Source organism: Rhagoletis zephyria, unplaced genomic scaffold (genome assembly GCF_001687245.7).
Source record: "Rhagoletis zephyria isolate East Lansing unplaced genomic scaffold, Rhagoletis_zephyria_1.1 Rzeph_scaffold_00282, whole genome shotgun sequence".
Taxonomy (NCBI): Eukaryota; Metazoa; Arthropoda; class Insecta; order Diptera; family Tephritidae; genus Rhagoletis; species Rhagoletis zephyria.
In genome coordinates, this window is record NW_016157366.1 from 285,464 (window position 1) to 299,883 (window position 14,420).

Here is a 14,420-nt window from a genome sequence, read left to right on the forward strand (position 1 = left end):
TCCCTTAAAAAACCTATAAGCAATTTGGGAAGATATTAGGTACAAAGCTAAGAAAAAATTAATAAAGAATTTTATTGCGTCAATTTTTCGTAAAAGTTATTATTTTTTCTTCTTCCCGTTAACTTCGAATTTCCAAAATAGTAGTGTTATTTTTTTAGTAAAAATTTAGATTTAAATTAATTAAATCGAGCTTTTTTCATGAAAATTTTTTTATAAAACTTACTTCTCTTATTTTTATTATTGTAACCGCATCTAAATAAGTTTCACTTCTTCCGCGCGAAGCAAGATAATTGTTGTTTGGTTTAATTTCTTACAGTAAAGATAACGCATTAATATTGTTATAAACTTATGTAAAGTCACGAAGGCCGGTTTAGCTACTCACTCACAGAATAGGTTATTTTTCGCTGTAGAGTCTAGATACATTTTCCCGAATCAAAACAAAATTTAAAGGAATAGCTAAATTTGTAGCAAAGAAGAAAACTGAAGACGTTACCCAAAACAAACCCTGTTTTAATAAAAAATATTAGTAAAGCATCGCAAAAGAGTGGATGCAAAATAGCATTTAGAAACATACATACATATATACCTGTACATACATAGTTTGATAACGAAATAATACATACCATCTCCTAGGACACACGCAAGTACATAATAAAAAAACTTAATTTGCGAAAGGTGTCTGCCACAAAGGTAAGCCTATTTGAAAATTGCGCATTAAGGTCAACGGTAATTTAAGGTAGCATGTGGCGAGAAATGAATTGAAAGGAAACTCAAACCGGAAACAACGGAAGGCATCCTTGCGAGATATGCAAAATAAGCTATTGTAATGCGAAAGTAAGCAATCGCTGTAGGTGAAAGACAGATATGGTGAAAGACGCAATGAAAAAGGATACCGAAAAGGTTCCTAAAGGAAGCAAATAAAGCTGAAATATACCTACATACATATTTAAGCATTTTGTAGATTTTCAAAAGTTTTCAGCTAGCTATGGGTGCTCTTGGAATCAAGAAATGCTAAGAGCTAAGAAAATGAGATAAAAAAGCAAAGCCCCAAATTGAGGTGAAAAAATGCAAAAATAAACTTGTGGCTTGCAATTAACCTTTGTGCATTTAAACTTACGAGAAGCATTAGTGACCTTGCGGTTTGTGGCAACAAAAGAAAAGCTTCGAAATCTCAAGAAAATCAACACATTTTTCAAACGAAATTAACTCCCTTTAAACTCCCCAACACGGCAAGATGGAGGCTAATCAAAGGTACTGAGTGGGCACATTTGCCCAACTAATCGCAGCATTTCGTTTATGTGCAATAAATTACGTGTACGCACTGACAGACCAATCAAAAAGCATGATTTTATGCTACAGATTCATGGGAATATATATTCGCCATGTCGCTGAAAATGTGCATGTCATTTTGGCTATTTGAATTTGAATTTGAACTTTTTATTGGTTTTGCTCCTTTCGCTTGAACCCGCATCAGCTTGATAATCGACCTTTCTTTTTTTCCGGCATTTTATTTTAGTTCTATGTTCCTTTCATTATTAAAATGTGTAGCTTCTGACCAACTAAGGAAGTGGCGGAGATGGTTTCGAAGTCATAAATGTTACAAGCTTTTTGGCGTTCAAAGACATCAAGTTCTTAGAAGTTAAATATGTATGTAACTGAATAAAAATTTCTGTTTATCCCTCGATTATTTTATTAATTTTAGATAGGTGTTATTATAATATTATACTGTGCATTTGAAAATTTTTGGCTCTAGTGCAAAGAGTATGCAAGTTATATTTAAGCAATTATATTTTTATGCAGGCTTTTACTAAAAGTTATATTATTTATTAGCTGTTGAAGATAATCGCATTCCTTTTACACCAAAACTGTAAAAATTGGTTGACGTTACAACATTTATTATACTAGAATTTAATAAGCTACAAAACTGCATACCATACATTTTTCTAGAAATTAAAATTAAAGTGCTTGGAGTTGGAATGAAAAGTTCGTGAAATTTCTATAATTTTTGTACAAAGTTTTAGATTTATATGGTATCTGTTAGCTATACTTTTGTATGAAAATAATCAGCCTTAAAAAAGCGAAGAAAAGTAGTTGAAATTGGTAAATATGTTGATGTGCTATCGTTTGTCACTGGGTGTAGTTGTGACTACATATCGTCTCCAGACACGAATAAAGGCGCGAGCTCAATAGTTGACCACGAAAAAGATGCAATAAAAAACTTCAGCGAAGAAAGACTCTTAGCATAGCTGCCGGCGAATAAGGCCGCGTAAACTCGTTTTCGCGGTCAACTATGTTTGCGGGTGTAATAGTATGTAAATTTCGCTGAAGCGTCAGTCCTTGGCTAGGTATAAATCTATGTTTACGCGTCTTTCTTCGCCGAAGTTTTTCTTAGCATCTTTTTTCGCAAAATTTGTTCAAATGGTCTTTTTTCGCCGTCAAAACACTAGCGCCCCTTTATTCGTATCTAGTAACGGATGTGTATGTACGTACATACGTAAGTTTGGACTATGACCAATGTATGTTGGAAATTAAAAGAAGAAAAGAAATTCTGAGTATTTAAGACCAATGAAGCTGTTTGACGAATTAAGAGTGACTACAAAGGAGCGATATGCAGTTGCGCTTGCGCATAATGAAATTGTTCCCATTTAAAACTATCGCCTGATTGGCCAATAAGTGAAAAAATCGGGATCGTATTAAAATCGTAAAAATAAAGATGAAGATGAAAGTAAATTTCAATACTTAATGTAAGGATACAGGTGAAGTTGAATATGTAGCTGTAGAAAAAAATATAAAAATAAAGAGAAAGAAAAGATAAAGACAGAGACAGAGACAAAATAGACATATTTGTAGAAATGGAGATAGGGATAAAGATGAGGATAAAACTATAGATTTTGTTATTTTATGTTGCACCTCATCCCCATTCATCTCGACTCAACTCTACTCACTTCATTTCAACTCACCTCACCTCAACTCACGTAAATTCCCCGCAAGTCACCCGAACTCACCTCACCTCAACTGACCCAGCTCTTCTAAGATCAGCTCCCTTTTGCTCATTTTAACTCACCTCGACGCATCTAATTGCATCCCACCTAAACTAACTTCACTTCACCTAGACTCGCCTCACGTTAACTCACTTCACTTAATTTCAACTCACCTCACTTTACTTCAACTCAATTCAACTCACTTCATTTCACTTCACTTCACCTCAACTCAACTCACACCACCTTGCCTCAAGTCACCTTAACTCACTTCTTTTCCACTCACAACATCTCTTGAATTGATCAGCTAATCAAACTAAAATTAAAATAGATTTCTGCATTTTCGATTTGATCAATTTAAAAAACTCTTTATAATGTGTTAGGTTGAGTATATGGACGGTTCTCTGCAATAACAGATCAACTCAAAATTTCATGTTTTTGAGTTACATATGTATATAGCGAATTAAATGTATGAATAACTATATTTCTCTGTTAGTTTTGCCATTTGTCATAAGGTAGTTTTTTCAAGAGTTCGAAAATAGAAAGTACAACAAAATCAAGAATTACTATCTACCACTTAATTCTGTCCTATAACAGGAGATATAGGTATGCAATTAGGGCGGAGTAATTTAGTTTTGAAAAAAGTGTATAGAAAATTCAAATTCTACAGTCGATTCAAGGCAAAAATGGTGAACAAACTATATACCAAAAATGACGTGTGAACCTCCCAATGTACAATAAAGTTACAATATTTATACTGCGTTTTTTTTCTGAAAATTGGGAGGGTCAAACGTAATTTTTGGTATATAGTTTGTTCGCCATTTTTGCTGAGAATTAATCGTAGAATTTGAATTTTCTATACACCTTCTTCGAAAATTTTGCTCCGTACAAATTACTCCGCCCCAAATTTTCACAGAATATATTTGCATATCAAATACTTATAGCAATTATACATACATACATATATACATATGTATGATTGCGCCTAAGCGTCATTAATGCAGAAAAGTAGTAATCTTAAGCGCTCCGCTTGGCGCAAATCTAAAATCACAACCAAATCAAAATTACAAACATCAAAGCCAGCCAACCTTGTCCAAGAAGTAATGAAGAAATTTGAATAAAATTCAAATTGCAATGTAATCGTGTTGTATGAAACATAACGGTATGAGCAGGGAAGAATGTCAATGGCATTTCTGCCCCGTGGCGCTGTACAGTGATAACGACTAACTACTTGGTGCCAATGGCAACAAAGTTCGTGTTGCGAAGCTTTCACTCCTAAAGGAACTGTTTGACCGATTATGGGCTAACAAAAGCTATGCCCAAGCAGGTTGTACAGATGTATGTATGCATGCAAGTGTGAGGGGCAGCCCAGTCGGAATTGATTGTACTTTAAATTTATCATTAAATCGTGGGTTAGGTTAATGTGGCAGTCAGTTCAAATAACCAACTTACTAAGACCATGCAGAGGACCATTGTAATACCACTGTGAAACTCGAAAACCTCAGTGACTATTCGATATATAACCATTTTGAAGCTCTTATGAAGCGTAAGATTGGTTTTATTCCTACCACGTATAGTTCCGTAAGAGAGCCTACCTAAAAAGCCCGCTCTGCTCTTAGCTAAAGCTGGGCAGCTACAGAAGAATTGTTAACATTTTTCTTCTGCAACTTCTGCAATATATATGGGAGCATTTTTCTGGTCTCGCAGCGTGCCTACCAAACAGCCAATGACCGGTTACACACGCCATGTCCATCATTAAATCTTAAAATGCGCTCTTTTCGCACCCGCTTTCTGCATGGCCCGACTGGGATATTCCGCCTGGCAAAGCCATTTGAAAATGTATGTATGTATGTGAGTGAAGAGTAGACGATTTGCTCTGGGTGCTGATAGCGCCAGCATTAGCATGCATTTGAGTGTTGTGCACGTTAATTACAAGAGGATTTTCTAAGAATGAAATTATTATTATCGCTTAGCTTTGTTCTGTGATGAGTTTGTGTAAGAAGTGGATTTGCAGAAAGTTTCCACTAAATGTTGCCATGGTAGTAATACAAGGATTTAACAACATGAATAGGTTGTTGGCAGATCTGAATTTGAAATGCAGATTTGTTGTATTAGGGTTGGTTATAATATGCGAAGAGTTAGAATAAATAAGTTTTAATATACTTAATTAGTATATTTTTTGTTTAATCTTTTCAGAGACCGGTTATGCATTCTATAATAAAAGTCAAAAAATTCAAGTTATTTTTTTACTTTTATCATTTTGAGCAAATAATACCGATTATTTCTGCTTTTTATTTTTTTAAGGCACAAATAAAAGTTATAATTTGCCTTTTATTTTTTTGAGCAGAATATAATCGGTAATTGTTGACTTTTATTTTTTCAGGCAAAAATAAAAGTCAAAGTTAAAAATCAAGTATTCCAGAGCTGTGTATATTCGAATGTGATAGTTTTGAAGCTCCTTAATGGATTTTAATAACCCCTATACCCAAATACCAGGGTTAGTTCAAATCTATACACATATGGGAGTTTTTGTTAACGGTATCAGATCTGCACCGATTGTTCGATTTTCAAAACTCTGAGGTGCCAAATTAAAGGGATGTATGTAACACAAACCATAAATAGGGTTGCCACATTTTTTTAAATTGTAAAATCTGCACCGTTCTTTGTATTAAAACAGAAGAGGCGCCAAATGAAAAGGCTAGGCCTGTAGATGTGCAAGAAGGTTCCAGTTTTTTGAATAGGATTGCCACTTGCTTCTAAAATCATAAGACTTACACCGTTCGCGTAATTTAAAAAAAGGTGCCATGTAAACGGACTTCATTTAAAGATATGCAAGAAAGAACGTCTTATTTTTTTGAAAAGTGTTGCCGCCTAATAAATTTTTATTTTTGGGAAGAGCATCAGATTTACACCGCTCTGTCGCGTTGCCAAATGAGATGTCAGATGAAAAATATTGACTTACAGACCTGCTTTAGTTTTTTCAAGGGTTGCCGCCTAATTAAAAATGCATTGTTTAAACATGAAAATCGGTAAAATGTCACAATATGGGCATCAAGCGTAAGAGGTTTGAGACTAAATTAATATGTTGGTGTTTTAAATAGAGTTACCACTCATTCAACAAATGTATAACTATGAATGGTAAGTAATGTATTAAGGACATTCGATATTGCTATCAAACGAAAGCTGGTTAAGAGGGCTTTTGTGTAATTGTATGCGAATTGTCGATGGTTGTCATATAGTTTCAAATTTATTGATTGAAATATTCTAGTTAATTAAAATGTTACAAAGTGGGCCACTAGATTTCAGCGTTCACCCACCCTGTATCCTACCTTTCCATTTGGTACCCATATTGGGAGCGTTGAAAAAATATGAATCGGCCATTTGTGGTGGCGGCCACATTGGATTTGGAATTTTTACTATACTTATTTGATCCAGAAAACAAAACGAAAAGCTAAATACAGTCATTAAAAAAGGATTAAGGTAAGTATGGAAGTACTTTCTCTTCAAAATATCAAATTAAAGAGCTTCCAGGAGATTTTTTCAATCTTACCGACTGGGTATGTAAGGAGTCCGTCTGTGCACTGGGAAAAGGGAATAATTATATTTCCCTTAACACATAATTTGGTTACAGATTTGGTTATAGTTACCATGTCTTGGGTTGAGAGAAATACAATTAGCTGAAACTCTTCTCAGTGTACTCACATAATAAATGCCCCTAGAAGTTAAAAACTTATTGAGACTGATTTCTTTTTCTAACGTAACTTTTTAATACTAATTCAGTAATATCCTACTTTTCGGATATATGCTCTAATTGTCACTGAAACACACATGCACGAGTACACACATACATATATCCATACATAAAAGATGTCACAGCATATGCAAGGAAGTGCAACAGAAGCAGCAACGGAAGTGGAAGCACAACCAAAATTAAATTGTCAGCCAAGTAGTGAATTGTGTTTATGCACATATTTATTTATATGTACATGCATATGTATGTACGTGTACGTGTTTCTATGCTTGTGGCATTTTCCGCGTTGCACAAGTGGCACAGCGGATGTGGAATGTTTCTTGCAACAAGAGACAAACAAAGAGGCAGCAAATAGGCAACATATTCATACAAATACATACATACATACATGCATTAATGCATACATATTTGCATAAGTACATTATTCTGCACATGCACATTTATTTTACTGAAATCTAGCTAAATCCATTCAACGCCAACCGCCAAGCAAAGTCAACAATGCAGTGCTTAATTTTATACACCCGTAACTGCTTGTAGACAAACATACAATTGCCGCTCTTGTGCCGCATCGCTGCACTTACTGTGTCCGCCGCTCAGCGACCGCAACAATGTGGCTGCAATGTGCGCAGCTAGATAGTGGGGCACCTACTACTAATTTATTTATGCGGGAGAGAAGGCAAGTGGTTTTTTTTCAAATTTTTTTCGAGCTTATTTTTTTTCTCTGCATCCTTTGTTTGATTATCTTTTTATGTAATTACAGTTCTGCAGTAAACACTGTCGTTGCATCACACCTAACTTTGTTGCATTGCTCAGACCTAAGCCCAAATTCTTCTCTTTACTAGCTTAGGAGGAAAAATTCATATTAATAAGATAATGTACCTTGACTGTAGCTATTTTCCGACTATGGCGAGCAAATCAATAAACGCAACCAGTGTTGCCGTTTTGAATAGAAATGTATACAAATGGAGGTAAAACTTTTTTTGTTTTGACTCCGCTTTGAGTAAGTAGAGACTGGAGCGTAATTTTTTATTAACTTTTTGTCCAGGTGATGCAGAAACGATCGGAGTGGTTGTTCATTCGGAACGAAGAAGAGCACGCTTTAGAAAGCTTCCCGCGTGGCATATGTTTTGGTTGTAACTGATGTAGTGGAATAAGATAAAGATAAAAACCGTTATATATTTCATAATTTTAGGGGTAGCGAATATCTGTCAATTTTGTAATTATCTGAGTTTAGCAACTTCTGTACCAATTGACACCGTTTCGAAATGCCAAGTGAAGTCAGGTGCTCATACACCTGGTCTTCCCATTACATTTCCTTCTTTATTTGATATCCCCAGTGTGATTTGCGCTGAATACCTTTATATATCGAAATAAGTAGGTATTAATAGTTAACTTCAGGTTGTTATCAAGTACTACAAGTGTCCTAATAAATTAAAGAAGTGTAGATATTTTGTAACAAAACGCAAATTGTAAGTAGTTACAAGGGGCGCACTAGTAATTATTGAACTTTTTGTACAATTTTAGTCTATTTTCGTAACACAACGAACACACCAGTACAGTTGTATTACGGATTTTTCTACAATTGTAAACAATTGTTTACCTACATATCTCGAACGCTGAGTAGATTCAGTTCAGTGAAGTATTTTGCCGTTATTACAAAGTTAATGTGATTAATAATAATATGTTGTACTTCATATTAAAAATAATTGTCTGTTATCTTTTTTTTATATGCTTAAGAAAATGTACATATGGGCATTTCCAATGTGGCGTGGCGTGACAAAATGTTAAAAAATTAAATAGTAATATTTGCAATATTTAAGGTTAATTTTTCAAGTTCCAAAATGTAAAAAGTTTTCCTGTTGTTTTATCAGCCCAAGTATCTGAAGTATTCTCCATTGAAAATTTTTTGTTAATATTTTTTTTTAAAAAATTTTTAACGCAAATAAAATATGAATTTTATGTCGATTTTTATTTGTTTTTTTGACTTCAAAGCACCCTAGCGGTTCCACGTATTGCAAATCTATGTCGTACTATGACCTACCGCTTTAAAGGCCTTTACTAGTTTTACTCGGAATTCAACATTCTTTTCGAAGTAATCACTGAAAGAGTCTATTTTGTTTTGAAATTTTGAAAAAAAAATTGTTGTCTAAGTGGGAAAAATAATAAAAGTTTGTGAAAACTCAAGACATATTCCAAAAATGTTCCACACGTTTACAATGTACTTAGAAAACTTATTATTTCTTTAAATAATACAAATATTTTTCTTTCCAAATCCATATAAAAACTTAAAATTGTTTAAAAAATAACCGAGATAAAAATAGTTTGATGTGGGAAGTTATGTAAAAATGTTTTTTAAGAATAAGTCGAGAATTTGAGGGTGCTACAAAAGGGTGTTAAATGCAGTTTCGTGAATAACTCGACCTGTACTAGGTCACTTAAAAAGAGTTCATGTTCAGTGTAACACCGTGTAATTTTTTTAGTTCATCATGCCGTTGAAATTTCAAAATTTTTAAAAAAATTCTGACGCAGTTATACTATGATTGGCCCATAGTTTCGTGTGTTTTGAAATTTTTTAGTTTTTGCTGCACGGTGTACCAAGTGCAATTTGTTACTCTTAGGCTTTCCTACAGGGTTGACACTGGCATGAAAGGCTTTCTATTTGGTGCACTTTGAAAAACATGAGGGGTATTCTCTGAGTCTTGCAAAGGCCTTGCATGGTGCACATATTGCACGGATTGCACGGTAAAAACCGGTTTTCGTATGGGACAGCTTTGCAAACCGTGCAATCCGTGCACCGTGCAAGGGCTTTGCAAGACTCAGAGAATACCCCTATGTAGTTAACTAGAATAGCTTATCGCGTCCTTTCCCCTTCAAATGCTTCACTAATTTATTGTATTTAGGTATGTATGTATGTACATATGTTTTTGTGTTACTGTGCCTTTTCAACTGTTTTCTGCTCATTTCAGTTTGTTGCCATTCTGTGGCTTTTTGCAGCTTTTTGTTTTGATTTTTTTTTTCAGCAGCTTTTTAGCCTACATACATTTTATATATATACATGCACTGCATCGTTGTTGCTGCATTTTTGTAATTGTTCTGTTTGCCGTTTCTATTGTTAGCGATTTTGCGCTGTTTGGCTAAAATTTCACTTTTGTGTGTTTGCTTTGCATGTGTTCTCTCTTCCTGCCATCATATTGTTGATGCCAGCTGGCTGCGTGGCTTTGTCTACAGGTTGTTTTTGTTGTTGGAGCTAGCTTTTACTGTAAACTTCTTTCAACTGTGATAACTTTTGAAAATTTTCACAACAACGACGTTGTAGCTGATGATTTTGCCTCGTGGGTTCTTCTGTTTCTATTTGCCAGCTGGGACGCTGTTTACTATGCACATATGTATGTATGTATGAATGTATGTATGAGCGGCATTGTCTCGTTTGTTGGTATATCTTTACATTAACGATATTTTTCCCTTTGCGGGCTACTTGAATTTCCTTCCTATTATTGCATTGTTTGGCATTTTTTGTTTATAAAGTTGTGTATAACCGCTGCTGCCGTCATGTATTTATTCGCTCTCAAACAAAGTGTGGCCGAGGAAAAAATTATCGCTTGTTCATGCATGGAAAAAGTAACTTAATTAGAGTAAAATGTCTGTATTTATTTATGTATGTACTCTCCTGCGCACTTTTCCTCACAAACGCCACTCCATATTTGCGTACTTTCTTTTTTGGTGTCGCGACTGCGCATGTGCGCTCGCTTTTAATTGTTTTAGCCCACATTTGATATTGCGCTCGCAACTAGTTGGCTTTTTGTGTTTATATGCATTTATATGAAGAACATACAGTGGTATGTATGCTGTTATTTACAACAAGTGCTTTACAATCATTAAGTAAATGCATGTACTGTACCATACCTTTCAAAAAGTGGGACTGAGTTAAACACTGGTACAGGACCACACAACCTTGTAACCAACACTAGTAACCAAAATGGTCCAAATGTATGGAGATAATATGGTTACATTAACATTGCGATGTAATTGGACCTCTGGTCCAATGCTGCATAACATGGGACCACCTAGACAACTACTCCTTTTGAACCATGGTACATTCGGCAACCGAATCGCATTGCCGATGGGCCGCGAAGAGGTGGTGTTCAGCACATATACATATGTATCAGTTTTTTACGTTTAAAGTGGTCCAGATCAGCATAACAAGTTACTAATGCAGCCTGGTCCATTTGCACATACTTTAAAACCACGACCCAGTGGACCAACTATTCCTCAAATTTTTGCAGGGTACGTATGTATGTATGTATGTATGCATGTTTCGGGTATTTATAACGCACCCATTGTGCACTCAACTGTATTACATTTCGCTAACTTAATGAGCGTCAGGTTGCAAAAGCTGGTGCTGGGTTGGTTAAGATTTCTTTAAATTTTATTCACGTAATTGCTTTTGCGATTCTCTTTCTACTACTTAATATGTATGTAGGTAGTTACTAACGATAAATACTCTTTAGTAATAAAATAAACTAAATACAAATGAAATTAGTTAGTTTACAAAGAATTTTATTTGTACCAAAATTATCCGGAAAAGTGTGGCCAGTTAAGTACATAAGGCAAAGAAGTAATTCGCATAGTTTTTTCAATTTGATAGTTTCTAGATGGTTACGGCGACTTAAGGAAGGTTTTAAGATCGCAGTGAGCTCCCATAGAAATAAGAACGTTGACCTGTTGGCAGATGTTCAGATTAGACATTAAATATCGAGGGAACTCTTTTTCGCCCTGCTGTTACCCAGAAATAGCAAAAATTGTGGATATACATAGTGACTTCCTTAAATGCCCAATCGCTGATGACGAAATCGAGAATAGGCCTTAACATAACGAGATTCAAATAGAAATAGTATGACTGACAAAATATTAAATCTGTTGAAGGCAATAATTAGCCAGCTGTTGGGCGCTTGCGATAATATGCGATAAATCCACCGTAGATCAAGTGTTCACCATAGGCCAATCTTGAAAAGATCCGTGGGTAGGGAACTGAAACATACCATCTGTTTTTCGATTTCAAAACCGCTTTCGTTAGGAAGAAAAGAAACTGTGTTTATGATGTGTAAAATTATTAGACGGCGGTGTAAAATTATGTTGGCTATTACCACTGACTCAGTCAAAATTGTGAAGGACTTCTCTGAGCCATTTAATATCAAACGATGTTTCGGATGGGATGACTCCCTTTCGTGAGATTTCTTTAATCCGATGTTGGAGAATAGCCACAAAACAGAACCGCTCAGGCACCAGTGGCGCATACAGAGGGGGGACGATGGGGGTGGAAAAATCAACGAACACCAACTTAACTCTTTAAGCATTTGAGATGGTTAGTGCCAGAAGGAATGAAACTATGAAATGTATGAGTTTCGCTAGTTATTTCATATGAATGGATTCATTGCCCTCAATGTATTCAACGTGAATACCGTTGTTGGTAACAACGGTTGAATAGCCTATTCTGTGATAGAAAAACCAGGTGGAGAAGAACTTGGCTTTGATTGGCATTTCCAATTCTGACTCGACTAGGAAATGTCACACAGAAGAGAAACGACTCGTGTGTTATATGTATTGAACTCGGCCGAAATCGCTTAGGCGGTTAAGGCTTGGTGCTCAAAGAATAGAAAAAATAATTTAATGCATTTTCAACAGAAATGAGTGCAGAACATTTGCGACAGAAAAAGAAACAAGCCCTTTTGACTTGTTTTGGTCACAAAATAAATGTAAAATATTTCACATTCGCTATCATTTCCTTGTCGTGGGTTTTGTTGGCGCTTTGGGGATTGTTTTCGAGAAAATTAAGAAGGCGAAATTGGGCTAAGTCGAAAGAAATTCTATATAATGTTACTATCCTTTGTTGCCCATACCCAACAAACAGCAACGGAAAAAACGTAGAAAGAAACAGAATTTTTGAATTGGGTTTTGGAAATTGTTTCAGTACTTTGCAATACCCCCCGCCTTTACAGACCCAGAAAAGAAGACAAAGTTTTAAATCCGAAAACACAAGCATTAAAAAATTTAAATTTACTTAAAAAATATTTAAGGGCGATTTAGTTTTACTCACCGTTTTTAAGTCGAAAATGTGTTCCAGATGAATCCTAAGTGAGTACCTGAAATCAAGAAAAAAAATTATGAATGGAGGAAACAACGCTTTTCTTTAAACATAGTCGGTTATATTTATTTAAAGTTTTTGGGAATATAGTAACAATTGAGCTCTATGAGTATAAATTATAAAACACAAAATATGAGGCAACCCTAATCAACATTTTTTCAATCTAAAGTTTATTAAAACTCTTATGTTTAAATATTTCATATAGCCTGGGTACAATTTATTTAAATTTGACTTTTCAAACAGGTGTAAACCCCCTCCAAAACATATTCAAATAAAAACCTTCTTAAACCACTTTCAGTTGATACCCGTGGTGCGATACATATTTCTATTAGATAATGTATTTATTTAAGTTTAGCTTTTCAATGAGATTGGCACCATCGTTTAAAAACTTAAAATATTCAAATCGACAGGTAGCAACTCTCCTTAAAAAGTATCTATAAAAAGTATTTTGAATTGGATTTTTTAAACACGTGGCAACTCTGCTAAATACAGTTCAGAAATAATACCTTTAAAAACCGATTTCTATGGATACCCATTTTTTATTAATTCATTAACCTTTGTAACCCACTTAAATTTAGCTTTTTCAACAAGGTGGAAACTCTGTTTAAGCACCTCAAAAATACTTAATAATATTATGGGTATTATTTAATCAAGTTCGACTTTTCACACAGGTGGCAACCTTTTAGAAACCATTTTCAAACTAAAATATGTTTAAATCCCTTTCGTCTGACATCCAAAGTGTGATACATTTATTCAAATGTGTGCATTTATTTCAATTTGAAGTAGATCTTTTAAGCAAATGGCAACCATCATACATTATACATTTATGGGCGTGTGGGAATCGGTAACAAAGTTCTATGGGAAAAGTTGTTGAATAACATTTTTACTATGGTGAGATAGTTTTACCAATCTGCTGTGTGAAATGGAATCTTTTTTGACAGCAGTAAATTTTTGATAACCGCAGATTTATGAGGAAAAAACTATTAAAAAATGGAAGTGAAATTAATATTAAAAAAAAAACATCTACCATCATTGATTGCAGTTCACCGATTTAAGCTTCTATTTAACGAAAAGTGACACACATCAACAACCTTTGCGATTTTCTATGCATATGTCGAAGATTTCACTAGCCTCATCAGCTATTGAAATTTTATTCACCTCATACTTGTCAAAGATTTACCAGCCGCGAAGGTAAAATCATTCTCTCAATTCGTCGGCCATGATTTTTTTCTGACATTTGCAAACATTTTAAAATCATATAAAAGTGAAAATAAAAAAATGCAATTTTTCACAATTGTTGTTGTATGAGATTAAAAATGAGAATGTGTACGTGAGCCTGAACTCGTTTTTTTTTTAATTATATTGTTTGCAAACGTCAGACTGCCTCGCAAGTAATGTTTTTATCATGTTGTTACCGATTCACGCACGCTCTAAGAAATAAAACCTTTTCGATTGCTATCCATATTGCAGTTTTTAAATAATTTTTTTTTTAACAGAAGGCAACCCCTTTCAAAAAATAAACACCTTTTCGCACATATACAGCCCTTCA

General features: G+C 34.6%; 1 protein-coding gene across 4 annotated transcripts in view; it reads right to left on the bottom strand.

Annotated features, from left to right (window-relative positions):
- Tl (toll like receptor) overlaps positions 1-12,872 on the bottom strand; it is a 152,157-nt gene extending 139,285 nt beyond the window's left edge. For all 4 annotated transcript variants that reach the window (XM_017610113.1, XM_017610111.1, XM_017610112.1 and 1 more), the window contains exon 1: positions 12,824-12,872. The gene's annotated coding sequence lies outside the window, so the exon portion shown is untranslated. The remainder of the gene's footprint in view (positions 1-12,823) is intronic.
- Between the last annotated feature and the right edge of the window lie 1,548 nt (positions 12,873-14,420).